Here is a 20298-nt window from a genome sequence, read left to right as displayed (position 1 = left end):
GATGACGAGCGGGATTCAAACCCCCTTCAGCTACTTTGGTTGATGCTAGTTTCTTCCAACATTCTTCTCTTACTGAGCACCGTATTTTCTGACGATGATGCTGACGAGATGTAAAAATCTAGCCTTTCTTTTCGCTTCCTTGCTATGTCCAGGTGCAAATGCATCAGCGACAGAGAAACAGTCCCACCTGGAACGTTTATCAGGCTCTCTAACAGTTGCCTTTACTAACTGATTTACCGTCTTATTAAGAAGCACTCCACTGGGCCTGTATGAAATCTTCAGTAGCCAGAAATGAGAGACGGGGAATTGACGCCCTCATATAAATGTATCATATGCTAATTTAGAGAAATACTTTGACTATGTTGACTAGAATACGCTCTTTTGATATTATGAAGGTTGTTAGAAGAAAATGTAAGGAACAATCGGTTCGGTACAACATGCACCGAAGCAAAACTGCAGTTATAAGAGAGTACACGACAGGAAAGCAATAGCTGAGGAGGGACTGAGACAGGATTTGTTGACTGTCCCCGCTGTTATTCAATCTTTACACTGACAAGGGAACCTCCCCATCGCACCCCCCTCAGATTTAGTTATAAGTTGGTACAGTGGATAGGCCTTGAAAAGCTGAACACAGATCAATCGAGAAAACAGGAAGAAGTAGTGTGGAACTATGAAAAAATAAGCAAAACATACAAACAGAGTAGTCCATGTGGAACATAAGCAACATCAAGGTGATTATTAACCTAAGAGCGCCGTGGTCCCTTGGTTAGCGTAAGCCGCTGTGGAACGAGAGGTCCTTGGTTCAAGTCTTCCCTAGGGTAAAAGTTTGACTTTTGATTTTCAGGCAATTATCAAAATTCAGGCACTCACACATAATCAACTTCGCTCTCCAAAATTCCAGGACATGTTCAGATTTGCTTGGACGTATGCAGGATTTGACGGTCTACACACGGAAAAATTTGAAAAAGTTAAAAACTTATGTTTTGACAGAGCACTGTGCGACTGTGAAACTGTTGCATTCATTTGTTGCAGTTTATGTGACAAATTCTTATGTTTTCATCACTTTTTGGGAGTGATTATCACATCCACAAGAAAACCTAAATCGGGCAAGGTAGAAGAATCTTTTTACCCATTCGCCAAGGGTACAAGTTAGGTGGGTCGACAACATACTCCTGTCATGTGACGCATATGCCGTCACCAGTGTCGTATAGAATATATCAGACGTGTTTTCCTGTGGAGGAATCGGTTGACCTATGACCTTGCGATCAAATGTTTTCGGTTCCCATTGGAGAGGCTACTAATCGCACGGTTTTGCGGCGCGATCGCAAAACACAGACATTAAACTTATTACAGTGAACAGAGACGTCAATGAACGAACGGAAAGATTGTAACTTTGCAAAAATAAAGAAAGTAAAATTTTGTCTCGAGGGTAGACTTGAACCAAGGTCCTCTCGATCCGCAGTTGCTCACGCTAACCATGGGACCACGGCGCTCCCCAGCACGCAAATTCCTAGATTGTTGCCTATGTTGCGCATGGACTGCTCACTTTGTATATTTTGCTTATTTTTTTCATAGTTCTACACAACTTCTTCTTGTTTCCTCGATTGATCTGTGTTCAGTTTTTCAAGGCCTATCAACTGTGCCAACTTATAACTAAATCTGAGGGGGGTGCGATGGGGAGTTTCCCTTGTGAGTAATTCGTAAAGGAAACCAAGTAGAAATTTGGAAAGGAATTAAAATTCAGGGTCAAGAAATAAAAACGTCAAGGTTTGCTGATGACGCTGTAATTCTGTCCGAGACGACAAAATACTTGCAAGAGCAGTTTTGAACGGAATGGTTAATGTCTTGAAAACAGGTTGTAACCTGAACATCAACAAAAGTAAAACAATGGTAATGGAATGTAGTTGAATCAAAATCAAGAGATACCGAGGGAAATAGATGAGGAACTGAGGCAGTAAAAACAGTAGGTGAGTTTTGATACTTGGAGTGCAAAGCAACGAACAAGCGCCGAAATAGAAAGGATATAAAATAAACACTGGCAATAGCAAGAAAAATACACTCCTGGAAATTGAAATAAGAACACCGTGAATTCATTGTCCCAGGAAGGGGAAACTTTATTGACACATTCCTGGGGTCAGATACATCACATGATCACACTGACAGAACCACAGGCACATAGACACAGGCAACAGAGCATGCACAATGTCGGCACTAGTACAGTGTATATCCACCTTTCGCAGCAATGCAGGCTGCTATTCTCCCATGGAGACGATCGTAGAGATGCTGGATGTAGTCCTGTGGAACGGCTTGCCATGCCATTTCCACCTGGCGCCTCAGTTGGACCAGCGTTCGTGCTGGACGTGCAGACCGCGTGAGACGACGCTTCATCCAGTCCCAAACATGCTCAATGGGGGACAGTTCCGGAGATCTTGCTGGCCAGGGTAGTTGACTTACACCTTCTAGAGCACGTTGGGTGGCACGGGATACATGCGGACGTGCATTGTCCTGTTGGAACAGCAAGTTCCCTTGCCGGTCTAGGAATGGTAGAACGATGGGCTCGATGACGGTTTGGATGTACCGTGCACTATTCAGTGTCCCCTCGACGATCACCAGTGGTCTACGGCCAGTGTAGGAGATCGCTCCCCACACCATGATGCCGGGTGTTGGCCCTGTGTGCCTCGGTCGTATGCAGTCCTGATTGTGGCGCTCACCTGCACGGCGCCAAACACGCATACGACCATCATTGGCACCAAGGCAGAAGCGACTCTCATCGCTGAAGACGACACGTCTCCATTCGTCCCTCCATTCACGTCTGTCGCGACACCACTGGAGGCGGGCTGCACGATGTTGGGGCGTGAGCGGAAGACGGCCTAACGGTGTGCGGGACCGTAGCCCAGCTTCATGGAGACGGTTGCGAATGGTCCTCGCCGATACCCCAGGAGCAACAGTGTCCCTAATTTGCTGGGAAGTGGCGGTGCAGTCCCCTACGGCACTGCGTAGGATCCTACGGTCTTGGCGTGCATCCGTGCGTCGCTGCGGTCCGGTCCCAGGTCGATGGGCACGTGCACCTTCCGCCGACCACTGGCGACAACATCGATGTACTGTGGAGACCTCACGCCCCACGTGTTGAGCAATTCGGCGGTACGTTCACCCGGCCTCCCGCATGCCCACTATACGCCCTCGCTCAAAGTCCGTCAACTGCACATACGGTTCACGTCCACGCTTTCGCGGCATGCTACCAGTGTTAAAGACTGCGATGGAGCTCCGTATGCCACGGCAAACTGGCTGACACTGACGGCGGCGGTGCACAAATGCTGCGCAGCTAGCGCCATTCGACGGCCAACACCGCGGTTCCTGGTGTGTCCGCTGTGCCGTGCGTGTGATCATTGCTTGTACAGCCCTCTCGCAGTGTCCGGAGCAAGTATGGTGGGTCTGACACACCGGTGTCAATGTGTTCTTTTTTCCATTTCCAGGAGTGTATTTCTGGGAAAGAGAAGTCTGTTAACATCCAATGTAAATTTAATTGTTAGGAAGTCTTTACCGAAGGTGATGCAAAGCTCTCGGGTTTCCAGCCAGAAGGTAGGGTTAATATACCACGACATTTAGATGTGTGTAATAATAAATGATGAACATAGCATTCATCGAAGCTTAGCGGTATCTTAACGCTGCCACCCGCCCTGAAACCCGTGAACGTTTCATCAGTAGCACACGCCGGGAAGATTAGATGGGTAAATTGAATAAGTAACGAGAAGGTACTGAATCGAACTTGGGAGAAAAGAAATGTGTGGTACAACTCCACTAAAAGAATGGCTCGGTTGATATAACATCCTGAGGCATCAAAGAATCCTCAGTTTCATAATGGAGGGAAGAGTGTGTGGAAGGAGGAGGGAGAGTGAAAACTGTAGTGGGAGACCAATGCTCCACTGCGTGAACACGTTCAAATGGATGTAGGTTGTAGTAGTTGTGTAGAGATGATGAGGATTTACGGGACAGACTAGCGTGGGAAGCTGTATCACACCAGTCTTCGGACTGAAGACCAGCACACAGTAACATCTTATTAAGATAGGTTATCTTTTCAGGGTCTTGGTACTCGGGAAAAAATATAATTATACGATTCTTAAAAAATCGGAACAGCAGCAAAAACTGAGGAAAGAAAGAAAGTGTAGGGATGGCTAAAAGCATAGCGTGCATCTCGGCGTAGAGGAACTCTTTGTGGCAAATAGTAACGAAAGTAAACACACACCATCTGGATAGCAACTTTTTATTTACCGACAACCGGTTTCAATTTGCATTGCAGATCGTCTTCAGGTCTAGTCGGCAGTCATTAAAACAAAGGCGTTTTTCGTTGCGGCAAGATCTTCTCATGAAATTTCAATCACCAACTTCTTACTCCGAATGTGAAAATATTTTGTTGGCAGCCACCTACAAAGGAAGAAATCGTCATCATAACAAATTACGAGAAATCAGAGTTCGCACGGGAAGATCTGACTGTTCGTTTTTCCCGCACATAGTTCGAGAGTGGAACGGTAAAGAAAAAGCCTGAAGGTGGTTCGATGAATCCTCTGCCAGGCACTTAATTGGTAATTGCAGATTAATCGTGTAGATATACATTTCAGGATTAATGATGAGCTACACAATAAGAGCTAAGAAACAAATGTTACAAACATATTGACAGGACTGTGTTCAACGTACATATTTGTTCTTGTTTGCAAAAACAGGCAGTGCAAAATTACCGAACATACTAGAGACGTTAAGAAATTTTCCTACATTTTAATGAATAAAAACAGAAATACGCCGAGGACTTACTGTGAGTTAAAAAAAAGGGCGAAGAAACAGGAGTCTAATAACGAGGTAACCATAACTACGTAAGTGTAGTACATTTCATTTCACTTATGTAGTTATGATTATCTCGTGACTAACTCCTTTTTCCTCCTTTTTCTTTGACTTAAGTAAGAGTCGTCAGTGTATTTCTATTTCTGTTCATTAACATGAAGGAAAATTTCTTAAACTCCCCGATATGTTCGATAACTTTTCACAGGCTTTTTAAAAAATGTAAACCACAACAAAAATATACGATGCACAATCTGCTGTCAACATGCTTATTTATAACATTTGTTTTCATCTATTATTGTGTAGCACATCAACCATGATGAAATGTACTACATTAAGGGCTCTTTACGTTCGAATTTTTATTAATTTTTTATTTAACTATATGTGGAGAAATAGTTTTACACCGTTTTAATGTACTCATCTATGACTTACGCACATGTCAAGTGACTAGACTATATGAAAAAATTTACCCACTACATAATTGTTTTTTACGTTAGTTTAACACAACGTCGACAAATTGAACCCTGGGGTGTCATGTACGTGCGAGTTCATAATATTTTTTGTTGTTTCTACCATCCATGAGACAAGTGTTCGTAATATCACTCTTCTGCAAAATAATTAATGACTTTTTGTTCCAAGCTAGACCTGAAGATGACCTGCAACACAGATTGAAACCGGTTATCGGCAAGTAAAAAGTTGTATAATTATTATCACAAAAGGACCACGGTTTCTAAGACATGGCGTCAGTTATGAAATAACAAAAATAACAATACCGATACTACTACGATTACTACTGATACTATTGGAAATACGGGAAGTCTAATTTTCTGTAGGTATTTGCAGTGTGGCCTTGTGTGGAAGTGAAAAGTGGGCTATAAACTACTAGAAGTAATAGTAATAACGGCAGTGGTAGCAGCTAATGTTACTTAAAGCGGAAATTAAGAACACTAAAGAACTCAAACACCGCTACTGACATTCACATTACATCCCAGTCCATATATCAGGAAACGTCTTCTGTTGGGGAAATGGTGGAAAAAAGACGAGATCGATGTTTATTTTCGTATCTGTAATAAAAAATTCCATTTCTCAAGCCCAGTTTGAATTTCACCGGGACGTCCGCTAGAGGAACACGTGAATCCAGGTTGCATTAGCAAGTTAAAACTGATGATGGAAGCTTCACGGTGAATGAACAGCATTTGCAGTGAGGTGACTGGGCGTCGCACTGTGGGCAGCTGTGTTTCAAAATTAGCCGATAGCGGGTGCTATTCACGCGCCTCATACGAGGCACTGCAGCCGACCACTCGCCGCGATAACAGTTGCGAGCTCGCGAAGCCACGCGACACTGGCGCTCGCCGACCATACTTTTTTTTATTTTTGGCTTTGGGTAGCAAAGACCAAACAGCCAACAGTAGACACAAAAGTGCCATATTAACGTAACTGCAATTTCCACAGTACAACAATAAAAAGAGATAAATGTACAAATGTAAGTTCTTGATGTAAAATAAGAACACTAAAAGACGAACACAGACGGCAAGCAGTAGTTACAACAGCGTCAAGTTAACATTAGTGCAATTTTCGTAACAGAACAATGATAACAGTGTGAAGTACAAAGTTAAGTTCGCTGCATAAATTTAAAAGAAAAAAAAGAAAAAAACCAATACACACACACATACAAAATCACGATCCAGGGTTCGAACTGGGCCTATTCCAGAGGAGAGTGAAGTCCACAGCAACTTGTAACTGATATCTGGGCAACTGTGTCGATTACAAAGTTCCTAATGCAAAGTAAAAACACAAACAGACGTCCCAGTTTACGAATCGGGCTGGTCCCATGAGAGGACAAGATCCACACAACTTACAGGTCAAAGCTGGATACCAACGTCTTTTAAATAGTTTGTGAGAAAATAATAGCTTCATATATCGCATTGGATCATTGAAACAGCTACACCTGTAGCGACGAGGTAGCCCCTAGGAACCAATTTTTTGTACAAGACCGCCTATGTAGTCGAGTACTTCGTACATGCAGATATGACGTGATACAGATCCGCCACTGCCGTTGTGTCCTGATCACAGTGTACAGAAGCGATGATTTTCAACCGGTGGAGGTAGACAGGGTAGCATCCTTCTCCCAGCTTCATGCAGATGAGAGGTCACATGACGTTTACTAAGCTTCAATGAGGCGAACCATGGCCGAGAAGAGACATTTGGTTGTATTGCCACCAGGTGGCCGCCCTTACAGAGAGGGGATGCGTGCCATTCACAGACCATATAGCTTCTGAAGGAGTTCGCAACGCCAAAAATGTGTAAGTACCTTCTAGAGAAATGTAAGGTCTAATCAGAAGAGGTAACACATTGGAAGGCATTTCTTTCCAGTCAAGGCTGTAAAGAAAAGTGTAAAAATTCTTCTGGATGCCTAGTGCAGAACACGGCGATCAGAAGCTTTGTGGAAAAAAAAGCACTCCGTCTTCAGGCCACAAGTGTCCCATCGGGACCATCCGACCGCCGTTTCATCCTCACATGAGGGGCGTGTGGTCAGCACACCGCTCTCCCGGTCGTTATGATGGATTTCTTTGACCGGAGCCGCTACTGTTCGGTCGAGTAGCTCCTCAATTGGCATCACGAGGCTGAGTGCACCCCGAAAAATGGCAACAGCGCATGGCAGCCCAGACGGTCACCTATCCAAGTGCTGGCCACGCCCGACAGCGCTTAACTTCGGTGGTCTGACGGGAACCGGTATTTCCACTGCGGCGAGGCCGTTGCCTTTGTGGAAAGGATAGTTAATAATAAAACATTAATAGTAACTGTAATATTTTTCAATATTAAAGGGAAAGATGGAAATTGATACGTTACAACGTCTCAGGCGGTTGAGTACGTTCTCAGAGAGCTTAGTGTTACTGAGAATGCATTTCCCAGTGAAATTATTTTTTCCGTTTCTTATACGAATTTCAACATAATAGCATAAACGATGGGCTCAAAGGCACCGTAAGTTAACTTAGATCTAAACTGATTCACCATAAAACTGCGTAGCAAGTAGAAAATGTGTTCCTAACTTCAACTCGCACTCATAACTTTGCGTTTCGCGAGACGCCTGTGTCAAATGAACACGCTGACATTCCAACTCAAAATTTTAACCTGACATCATCTCTCCCCTGCTTTTCTGAACCCCACAAAAGTTTTCCTGTATACCTTACTGAATGTTTACTCCCAAGAGTAAATATTTGGTGGAAATGGTGTTAGTCACAATTTATGGATTTTTTTTTCTAGAAAAGAGCCTCATTTAATCTATCTGAAAGGTTCAGTATAGCGTACAGCAGTACGACCGTTTGATGCTGTAGGCGTTCTATCTCATCTTTAAGGAAGAGAAGCAACTTGTACTACCAATTTGCGAAACACGACATGCACTACACTAAAGTCTGATCAGGTGGTGTCACAGGCCTTTTAACCAGTTTCTAAATAGGCTGACTAGCCTCAGCTGTTCGTTAGTTTGTGGCGAAATGTTGTGAAAGTAAGGAATTTTGAAATCATTTGAGCTGTTACCAGATGGAAGACTCAACATTTTATCAAGCTGCAATGTCAAAAGTAAAATACTCATTGAATGTAGGCGATAATGCCTGAATCCTGCTGTTGCTTCTCTCCTATCTGATAGGAAATGTCAAGTGGGTAGGCCTATGGTATGACCGTTTATGCAGTGGAGTGTCGCGATATTCTTGCAATAGACGAGTCTTCCCTCTTCGGTTACGAAAAATTGGCTACTGTTATCAAAACGCTCATCGGACACATGTATCAATCTCACCAGTCACATGCTCTCATTCCATGAGGCACAACGCAGATATCTGGGATCAACACAGGTGGAAGCTAACGTCGCTATACCTCTTCGACTTTCTAACTATTTTCTTCTGATGAGAGTATATTCCATCACCATGTTTCGAAGCGGCTACCTCTTCGTTAAGCGTCAAAGCATTAACATGTCGTAGCTACCCCGGCCGCAGACGCGGAGTAGTTGAAATCAAGAGGTTCGTAAGTCCTTGATGCACGGTATCACGTGTGATTCGCGAAGACTGTGTGTAAGGAATTCATAACGTGGACACAGGTGTGATAAAGTTTGCCTGCGTCATAATTTTGACTAAAAAGAACTGTAAACAAGGTTTATGATCTAAACATCAACCAGCCACAAATATATACATGAAATGTATTCGCAGTTGCGAATACGAACAACTATCAACCGTGTATGGAAATGGCGACACTGAAAATTTTTGCCGACTGGGATTCGAACCCGCATCTCTCACTTCATGTGAGTGGTCGCCTTACCCAATTTTTTTATCTCATTTTATTCGTAATTGATCGTTGTATTTGTTCGGGGCGTGCGTCCTATGACACTTGTTCCACTTCTTCGTTGATCCATTAAATCAGTTTATTTTTATTACAGAGGGCAGCTAACCCTCTTACCGAACACGCTGAGCTGCCGTGCTGGTGATCCGTGCAGTACTCACGGCTACACTCAAACTTCCATCTATCATCGTTCCTGCGTACAACCTTACTAAATTTTTTAACTGAAAGTCGCAGTTTGTTATTGGCGGATAAATACGATATTGCAGTGCTTATGTTGTTAAACACAACGATGCAATGTTCCATCGGACATGCATGCATGTCTGAATAAACTATTCTTAACAACACAGGCACTGTAATATCGTAGTCACAAGTATGACTTAAAAGAGTTTATTTGAATGAAACCATGACCGGTTTCGATTTCTTATAAATCCATCTTGCTGGGTCTACGTTTTGTATTCGTTATTGGTCTCTGCACAAGGACAGACAAAATTTTCTTTCACAATTCGGTAAAATTCACGAAGGATTTAGTTCTTTTGACCTCTGAAACCTTTCCATGAATGTTTTGATAAAAGTTATTAAAGGTGAAATGCGGTGAAAACTCACGTTCAGTATAATTCTACGTGACGAAATCGCCCAGTGTTTTTGTTATGAATTTTAAAATTAACAGATTTGTGGACGTGCACTATGTGAGTGCTGTTCAGATCACTGAAAAACTTTTTAACCCACACCATTCTATGCTTAATGGTAGCATACACGACAAACATCTACAAAACGTGGCCCAGTTTCACATGAGAGACACAAGCAATATTTTCAGAGATGTTGCAGCTGTAAATATGTTAGGTTACCGATACTGTATGAGAGTATAGGGGCAGTAAAATATGTCTTTGCTAGTACAATGACATTAATTTAACAATCGAAAAGAGAAGTAAAGTTAGTTAAAATAATCTCTAATATGGTGTTCAACTGATTGGTTAGCATTACACATAAAAAAATTATATACAAACAATAACAAATACAGTGTACAGTAAATAAGAACAATAAGATATGTTTTTTGTTATAGTTAAAGTGGTTCAGATGGCTCTGAGCACTATGGGACTTAACATCTGAGGTCATCAGTCCCCTACACTTAGAACTAATTAAACCTAACTAACCTAAGGACATCACACACATCCATGCCAGAGGCAGGATTCGAACCTGCGACCGTAGCGGTCGCGCGGTTCCGGACTGAAGCGCCTAGAACCGCTCAGCCACACCGGCCGGCTTTGTTATAGTGATTGAGCTAAGTTTGAACGTGCACTTGTAGATTCAATATTTAAACTTAGCTTAATCACTATAACAAAAAAAAAATAAATCTTACTGTGCTTATTTACTCTACGCAGTGCTTGATATCGTATATATATAAAACTCTTTTATGTGTAATCCTAACCGTTCAACAGAATTCCATGTTAGTAATAATTGTAAATAATTCTACTCCTCTTTTCCGTTATTAATTTAATTTCATTGCACTAGCATAGATATAACTTACCGCGCATATACATTCTCACAGCACTGGTAACCCAATTACCACTGTATTAAAAGGTTCGCAGAAGAGCTTCTGTAAAGTTTGGAAGGTAGGAGACGAGATACTGGCAGAAGTAAAGCTGTGAGTACCGGGCGTGAGTCGTGCTTCGGTAGCTCAGATGGTAGAGCACCTGTCCGCGAAAGGCGAAGGTCCCGAGTTCGAGTCTCCGTCGGGTACACAGTTTTAATCTGCCAGGAAGTTTCATATCAGCGCACACTCCGCTCATTCTGGACCACTGTATTAACGTTGAAAATATTGTTGATGTTTCTCACGTGACACTGGGCCACATTTTGTAAATGTGTATCGTGCGTGCTGGCATTAAACATAGAATGGTGTGGTTTAAAGATTTTTCCAGTAAACTGAACAGCATTCACGCAGTGTACGTCCTCAAATGTATTAATTTTGAAATTCGTAACAAAAACACAGGGCGATTTCGTCGCACAGAATTATACAGAATGTAAGCTTTCACCTCGTAACACGTATCCTTCGTAAATTTTACCGAATTGTGAACAAAAAATACTGTCTATCATAGTGCAGCAAACTAATAACGAATACAAAACGAGGTCCCTGCAAGAAAGTAAGGAAACCTGTAACAACCGTCTGAAGATGGATTTGAAAGAAGTTCGAAACCAGTCATGGTTTGATTCAAATCAACCTTTTCAAGCCGTACTTGTAGCTGGTTGCTGTTTAAATTGTAAACCTTGCAGTACTACATCCACGGTTCTCAAACTTTCCATTTCGGACAAGATAATTAGCAACTGTAGAGTTTCGAAGATCTTCCAGGAACAAATTCAAAGGAGATTTAAGAAAAGAAACTGCATGGATCAGTATTTTCAGGTGCTATCCGTCGACTTGTTCAATCGAGTCAGCACAATGCAACTGCATTTCCAAGAGTATGAAGGAAGGTTAGGGTTTCGCGTCCCGTCGGCATTGTGTTCGTTAGAGAGAGTGCATTAGCTAAAACTGTCAAGGAAGGGCGAGGAAACGTCTTAAGAAACCGTCCCGATGTTCTCCTGGCTTGATTTAGCAAGACAGTGGAAAAGCAGCATCAGAATGGTGGGATGAGCATATCAACCTTATTTCTCATTAGTAAATTCAAAATGTCTCAGATACTTCAAAAAATCGCTTGGACAAGCTTAACGATGCCTTCACTATATTAGGTATCTACCGAACAACTTTACTTGCGCACGCTTACGTGATTGGCGGAACACAACTTTTTTACCGGTACTTCGATATACACTCCTGGAAATGGAAAAAAGAACACATTGACACCGGTGTGTCAGACCCACCATACTTGCTCCGGACACTGCGAGAGGGCTGTACAAGCAATGATCACACGCACGGCACAGCGGACACACCAGGAACCGCGGTGTTGGCTGTCGAATGGCGCTAGCTGCGCAGCATTTGTGCACCGCCGCCGTCAGTGTCAGCCAGTTTGCCGTGGCATACGGAGCTCCATCGCAGTCTTTAACACTGGTAGCATGCCGCGACAGCGTGGACGTGAACCGTATGTGCAGTTGACGGACTTTGAGCGAGGGCGTATAGTGGGCATGCGGGAGGCCGGGTGGACGTACCGCCGAATTGCTCAACACGTGGGGCGTGAGGTCTCCACAGTACATCGATGTTGTCGCCAGTGGTCGGCGGAAGGTGCACGTGCCCGTCGACCTTGGACCGGACCGCAGCGACGCACGGATGCACGCCAAGACCGTAGGATCCTACGCAGTGCCGTAGGGGACCGCACCGCCACTTCCCAGCAAATTAGGGACACTGTTGCTCCTGGGGTATCGGCGAGGACCATTCGCAACCGTCTCCATGAAGCTGGGCTACGGTTCCGCACACCGTTAGGCCGTCTTCCGCTCACGCCCCAACATCGTGCAGCCCGCCTCCAGTGGTGTCGCGACAGGCGTGAATGGAGGGACGAATGGAGACGTGTCGTCTTCAGCGATGAGAGTCGCTTCTGCCTTGGTGCCAGTGATGGTCGTATGCGTGTTTGGCGCCGTGCAGGTGAGCGCCACAATCAGGACTGCATACGACCGAGGCACACAGGGCCAACACCCAGCATCATGGTGTGGGGAGCGATCTCCTACACTGGCCGTACACCACTGGTGATCGTCGAGGGGACACTGAATGGTGCACGGTACATCCAAACCGTCATCGAACCCATCGTTCTACCATTCCTAGACCGGCAAGGGAACTTGCTGTTCCAACAGGACAATGCACGTCCACATGTATCCCGTGCCACCCAACGTGCTCTAGAAGGTGTAAGTCAACTACCCTGGCCAGCAAGATCTCCGGATCTGTCCCCCATTGAGCATGTTTGGGACTGGATGAAGCGTCGTCTCACGCGGTCTGCACGTCCAGCACGAACGCTGGTCCAACTGAGGCGCCAGGTGGAAATGGCATGGCAAGCTGTTCCACAGGACTACATCCAGCATCTCTACGATCGTCTCCATGGGAGAATAGCAGCCTGCATTGCTGCGAAAGGTGGATATACACTGTACTAGTGCCGACATTGTGCATGCTCTGTTGCCTGTGTCTATGTGCCTGTGGTTCTGTCAGTGTGATCATGTGATGTATCTGACCCCAGGAATGTGTCAATAAAGTTTCCCCTTCCTGGGACAATGAATTCACGGTGTTCTTATTTCAATTTCCAGGAGTGTATATCTCTTTACATATGTAATACCTACTTGACTCTGAAGATGAAGTCGGTGGTTACCTTTGTGCTGATGAGGGTTAACTTATCTTATTTTTTTAATAATTTATTTACTGGATGAACGGTATTGCCTTTTTATAACAGAGGTTTCTCTCTCCTTGCAAGTATATGACTGGATACATACTGAGAGAGTTTAAGGTTGTTTGGTTGATTTCGCGGAGGGGACCAAACAGTGGGGTCATCGGTCCCATCGGTTTAGGAGAAGGGAATCGGCCGTGCCCTTTCAAAGGTACCATCCCGGTATTTGCCTGAAGCGATTTAGGGAAATCACGGAAAACCTAAATGAGGATGGCCGGACCCCGGTTTGAACCGTCGCCCTCCCGAATGCGAGTCCACTGTGCTAACCACTGCGTCACATCGCTCGGTAGAGTTGAAGGGTTGTTAGATGAATTTTCGAAGAAATAATTGCAAAATTATAAGGAATACGAAACTGGGATTCTGTATCCGAGGCGCAAACCTATTTCTTTTTCAGCTGGTTGTTTCCTTATCATGACTACCTTTGTTAGTAACGCAGAAAAGGTGCAACAGCCTTAAGAAAAACGTGCGAAACAATCTGTACTGTCCTCCATGTCGTTGGCAGCGACTACTGATTTTCGTTCCTTAAATTTCTCTCGTCCTCAATGTAGTCAATTCCGCTCCAAAAGTAAGCATTCATGTAGACGAGATTAATAATAAAAATGTAATAATTCCATAAAACAGTGACCAATTCGTCAGGCCGAGTCGAAATCATGTGTAATTTGTTTGCAATCGTTAAATGAAATGATATGAGGTCATTTATCATAGGGCTATAATTCGGAGATTTAATTTTATTCCTAAACTGCGTAACAGTGTAATCGCGACGCTCCGATTTCGCACGGCTAAATACGCAAATATGTAATAGGGTAATAATTACTTTAATTGATATATCCGCGTGATTAAATATTTAATGTTTATATTGCTGATCAAACGCATTTTGTAAATATTTTTAATTTACAGGCTGATGTTGATCGATATGCGTGCAAAAACGTACAGTCAAAAAATAATCTAAGGACTATGTTACACAGCGGAGGACTGGATACCTGTACATGGAAGCACTTTTCGCCTGTTCGCCTGGAGTAGAGAGATAATGAACTACATTTAGGTTATATTATAAAATTCAGAAGGTTTGCTTTTCTGTTCTACTGAAGAAGGGTGAAGAAGCGGCAAGCGGGGAGGGGGGGGGAAGATGTCGGAAAGAAAGGGGGGAGCGTGGTAGGGCTTGTGTGGCTGGAAAGGGTGGGGGGGAGAGGATAAGACGGAACTTACAGAGGAGGAGATGAAGTCTTATCTGTAAAGAAAGCTCGTACGCCTTTAATGGCTAGGAGACACATAAGAGCAGTCCAGCAGTAGAAAGAGAGGCTCTTCTCACTTGCCCACGCTTGGCACTTTTCCTGGCGACCAGTTAAAAGCAGCCTGCGACTAAATGTCCTTGTATGGTGGAGATAAGCACTTAATTCATTTGCTGCCACGTTGCAGTGTAATTAACAGTAATGTCATCTATCAACCAAAATGATGCCGTTAAATTTTTACCTGTCTACGTGCAAGCGCGATAGGAAAAAAGAAAAAGAAAACTGAAGCACAAGGTTCTCTAACTGGTCATTTTGATAAGCACGCAGGAAAAGTTATTTATATTTATGAATGCAAAACATGAACTTAGAGTGTTCCACAGTATTTATTTTTCTTCTCAACCGATTTTCGGTTTACAAGGAAAATAAATACTACAGTACATTCGCAATTCGTGTTTTTCATTCATAAGTTTGTTATTGTTCTGCGAAGCTGTGAGGAAAGAGTTCATTAATATTCTAAACTGTTAACTAACCTGTCACGAAGCGCAAATGTAACGGAAGCAAAGTGGCTTTTCAGCTACGAAATATCTATCGTTCGTACCAACAGATAAAAATCATTAAGCACTCACGAAGCAGCTTAAACTCTGCGACAAATTTCTTGTGCTGAAGAATTTATTTCAAATCTGTGACGACCGGATACATGCCACGCTGAATCACGCAGTTTTACCTAGTCATATGTACGCCCCGATAGCTGAGTCGCCAGCACAGTAGCTCAGCGTGTTCGGTCAGAGAGCTTGTTGGCCTCTGTAATATAAAAACTGTGCGGAAAGAGCAACAAACGGATTTCAGCGGATACAATGTCAAGTCCGCAACGACCAAACACAACGATCAACAACGAACGAAATGAAAAAAAGTGGTCAGCGTGACGGATTGCTATCCTACGGGCCCGGGTTCGATTCCTGGCTGGGTTTGAGATTTTCTCCACTCAGAGACTGAGTGTTGTGTTGTCTTCATCATTTCATCCCCATCCGACGCGCAGGTCGCCCAATGTGGTGTCGAATGTAATAAGACCTGCACCAAGGCGGCCGGACCTGCCCCGCAAGGGGCCTCCCGGCCAATGACGCTAAACGCTCATTTCCATTACCTAGTCATATGGGCAATAGTTTTCTCTAGATTCTAAGTCACGTGTGCTTGTATTTTTGGGACGTACAGTGTTGCTGTGGCGGTACTAACGTATTTACATTCTGCTGACATCCACAGAATATTCGTTTTACTTCACTTCCAACGAGACTACAAACTTCTATGACAAAGCTTTGATATATCAGATTTTTATTGCAAATGCAAGTTCCCCTTTTTTCAATCTGATATACAGAATTAATCACCATAATATTTCATAAAGGGTTCAAAATATCGGGAAAAGGATGTTAATAAGTAATGGATGCGTAGTGGGAAAGTATTGTGTAGAATAGTTTATATTCGCGCCTTTTTGCACAGCGAAATATTCAAGCAACATGTTTCTTTTTTTTTTTTAATGGATCGCAGTGATTTTTAGTGAAATATAGAGCTCTTCAAAAGAAGATTACAGTGCTTTAACGCTCGATAGTTGTCAGTGAAATGTTTCGCAAAAAATAGCTGTGCGATGTGCTAAAAGAGAACACAAAATTGTAGGCACTGCACAGTAAATATCACCTAATTGCACTATGTTGGCAGGTTTAGCATATTTCATGATTAATTCTCCGAGGCATTTCAGTGCAAACCTTAGCAAAATAGTTCAAATGGCTCTGAGCACTATGGGACTTAACATCTGAGTTCATCAGTCCCCTAGAACTTAGAACTAGTTAAACCTAACTAACTTAAGGACATCACACACATCCATGCCCGAGGCAGGATTCGAACCTGCGATCGTAGCGGTCACGCGGTTCCAGACTGTAGCGCCTAAAACCGCTCGGCCACACCGGCGCAAACCTTAGCAAGTGTTATATTCTGTACTCATATCTTCAAGACTTATTGATTAAAAAATTGTAAAAATGTGGTGTCTCGAAAACTCTTGGCGGGGAGAAAATTTAAAAGTATTAACCATAGTGTCATGTACAATTACATATCGAAAACCTTGTTCTGATTCTCTCTGGCGCTTATGGAATTTTAGGAGCGTCCAAACTTAATGAGACTTGGCGTATCGTATCGGCTGTGGCAACTGATATCCAATGTGTGTGAGTATTGTGGCAAAGGGAAAAATTTGCTTAATAATATGACATTATCTGTTATTCGGAAGAAACATAGAAAAATCAATTGTTTTTGTTTTATAATATGCCCCTTCCTGTGTAAGCTGATCATTATCGTTTGTAAAAACGGGGCTGTGTTTAAAACAATTCTGTAAAAACATCCAAACCCCACAACACAACACAACGTCAGTCAGTCATCGGCACTTCGTTCTTTCGTCACTGGACTTCCGTATACAAAGAGATTATACGAAGAGTTCTCTGTAAGAACAGGAAACGAAAACATTTGTTATTAGTTCAGACTGGTTTAATTAAAGGTGGGGAGCTCCACTGACGAGGCAGTAAGCTGTTAGAGCATCAGCAGAGATAGAAGACGGCGTCACCGCTGACAAAGGAACTTGCAGATAACTCTCAAACAGTTAAGTGGAACGCAGGCATTCATTTCCAGAGGTGCTCGAGTAAAGGATACTCACAGCGACTGGGATGGAATCAGAGGGCCCGTTGACGTACTTCAAATATACACAGGTAGCCGTTCCGCTGAAGCTAAACAGCTCAAAGTAAATAATCGCTCCCTGCGGAACGGACGCAAATTGAAGTGGAGCCGAGCGTAAGAAGCCTTGCGCCGCGCTGCGGCAGACACGCTTCAGGCGACGATCAATCATCCTCTCCTAAGTGTCAATTGTCCGACCCTGCACATGTATAGACAGAATAGCTCCTTACGTTCAATCGCACCATGCAGACGCTACTTATACTTTTTAGTTCTTTCGGTAGTCTATTGCGTCAATAAGAGTCATAGCAATTTCTTCTCAACTACAAAGTCGGAAGTGATCGTAGCTTTTTAGTGAATACTAGTTAACAGAAATGTCCTCATAAGCCAGTTTCATATGATTATTGCGTTAATTTTAGCACCTGTGACGGGCAAATGCTGCACGTCACAGGTGCTAAAATTAACGCAACACACAGAGAATGGTTTCGAGAACAGGAAGATCACCGGGGCTGTCTTCCTAGACCTATCAGCAGCCTACGACACAGTCAACCACCGACTGCTGCTGGGGAAAATATACGCAATGAGTAGGGACTACAGACTAACCTTACTGATTGGAAACCTACTACAGAATCGAAGATTCTTCGTGGATTTTCAGGGACAGAGAAGCCTGTGGAGGATACAGAAAAATGGCCTCCCCCAAGGAAGCGTACTGGCCCCAACACTTTTTAATATATATACTAATGACCAGCCCCTCCCCCCAAGGCACCGAAAGCTTCATATATGCAGATAATTGCGCCATTACCGCTCAAGCAGACAGCTTTGAAACTGTTGAACAGAATTTGTCAGAAGCCCTCGAACAGCTTGCCATCTACTATAAGGGGAACCATCTCAAACCCAACCCAGGGAAAACCCAAACCTGCGCCTTCCACCTAAAGAACAGACAATCTGCAAGAAGACTACAACTTAACTGGGAAGGAGTGCCCCTGGAACATTGCGAAACACCATAATACTTAGGCGTCACCTTGGATAGAGCACTCACCTATAAAAAGCACTGCATGAACACTAAACACAAAGTAGCCGCGAGAAACAACATTGTGCGCAAACTAACGTGCACTACATGGGAGGGGCACAGCCTGGAATAGTGAGAACCACAGCTCTTGCTTTGTGCTATTCAACAGCGGAGTACGCGTGCCCTGTATGGTACAATTCTAGCCACGCCAAGCAAGTGGACATACCGCTTAATGAATCCTGCCGCATCATCACAGGTTGTCTGACAAGGGGAGGCCGCCAATTGTGAAATTCAGATTCGATTAATACTGCGCATAATAAAAGCTCATGGCCAGAGGTGTAATGTGGCAAAGCACCAAGATGTACTTCTCAGCCGTTGTCGAGAAAATCGACAGTTAAAAGAAACCGTTGCGGTGAAATACTTTCTACGATTAATGATTTTCTACAGCGTCATAGCGCAGCGGTAAGCGCTGGGGTTCGTAATCCGAAGGTCGCCGGATCGAATCTCGCTCCATGCAATATTTTTGTATTATTACTTTTTTGCAATTTATATATACATATATATATATATATATATATATATATATATATATATATATATATAAACTATTAATGAATTGCTTATGCATGTTGGTGAAGGCGGATCGCTCTCCAAATGTACCGCCTCCATTTTTCCGTTTGTTTAACAGGGTGTACCAAAGCTGTCCCGTCCGCACTGATTTTCGACGATGTTATAAATTGCGCTAGGGACCGCATCTACCTTCTTTCGAAGTTAGCAGGCAACTACGCTGTTATGGGGCGGCTCGTTTCGGCCCATTCAACATCTGTCGTTCAAGTGTAACGAGCGAGTAACGGAGTTTATATTTCATATCTGCCACAGCAAGTTTGTGTTCGTGGGGTCTCTATTCTAATTCGAACGTTTGACTTACGCTATACGTATTCGTTTCTACGTCTTCCGTTAATTATACGTGGTTAACATTATGAAGACAATTAACAACATTTGTGAAATACAACTTTGTTTGCGGAAAACATAATGATGTTCGAAGTCGCCAGTTTTTCCACGACAAACGACTTTCAACAACTTATTATATGCATAATTGTTGCAACTGATTGCCGGGAATTATATATATTTGAATTGCAAAAAAGTAATAATAAAAAAATATTGCATGGCGCGAGATTCGATCCGGCGACCTTCGGATTACGAACCCCAGCGCTTATCGCTGCGCTATGACGCTGTAGAAAATCATTAATCGTAGAAAGTATTTCACCGCAACGGTTTCTTTTAACTGTCGATTTTCTCGACAACGGCTGAGAAGTGCATCTTGGTGCTTTGCCACATTACACCTCTGGCCATGAGCTTTTATTATGCGCAGTATGAATCGAATCTGAATTTCACAATTGGCGGCCTCCCCTTGTGAGACCAACCCCGACTGATAAATTGTACTGCCTGGCAGGCGTGGCCCCACCAGATATTAGAAGGAAAGTAGCGGCCACGAAGGAAAAGACAAAGGCGTTGACCTCACCTGCCCACCCGCTGTACAAACACCAGCCAGCCCGCCGTCGACTAAAATCTAGAAAAAGCTTCCAGCACACAGCAGAAAACATCGTCGGGACACCGCAGCAAGTGAGGCTGAGAATGTGGCGAGAAGAAAACGCGCACCTTGGGGAATGGTCAGTCCCAAATGAAGAACTCCCTCCCGGCCATATGAAAGGATGGACGACATGGAAATCTCTTAATAGGCTGCGCTCTGGTGTCACACGATCCAAAGAGAAAATGCGCAAATGGGGCCTCTCAAATGAACCGGTGCTGTGTGACTGTGGACACACTCAAACCACCACCCACCTCA

The 20298-nt window shown here is 43.6% G+C and overlaps 1 protein-coding gene and 1 pseudogene across 1 annotated transcript in view; both read right to left on the bottom strand.

Moving 5' to 3' along the window:
- Positions 1-20298, bottom strand: part of LOC126470783 (plexin-B) — a 1233199-nt gene that overhangs the window by 140986 nt on the left and 1071915 nt on the right. The window lies entirely within an intron of this gene.
- LOC126471844 (5S ribosomal RNA) lies at positions 7474-7591 on the bottom strand (annotated as a pseudogene).

This window comes from Schistocerca serialis, chromosome 3, assembly GCF_023864345.2.
Source record: "Schistocerca serialis cubense isolate TAMUIC-IGC-003099 chromosome 3, iqSchSeri2.2, whole genome shotgun sequence".
Taxonomy (NCBI): Eukaryota; Metazoa; Arthropoda; class Insecta; order Orthoptera; family Acrididae; genus Schistocerca; species Schistocerca serialis.
This window is presented reverse-complemented; position numbering and strand designations above follow the sequence as displayed.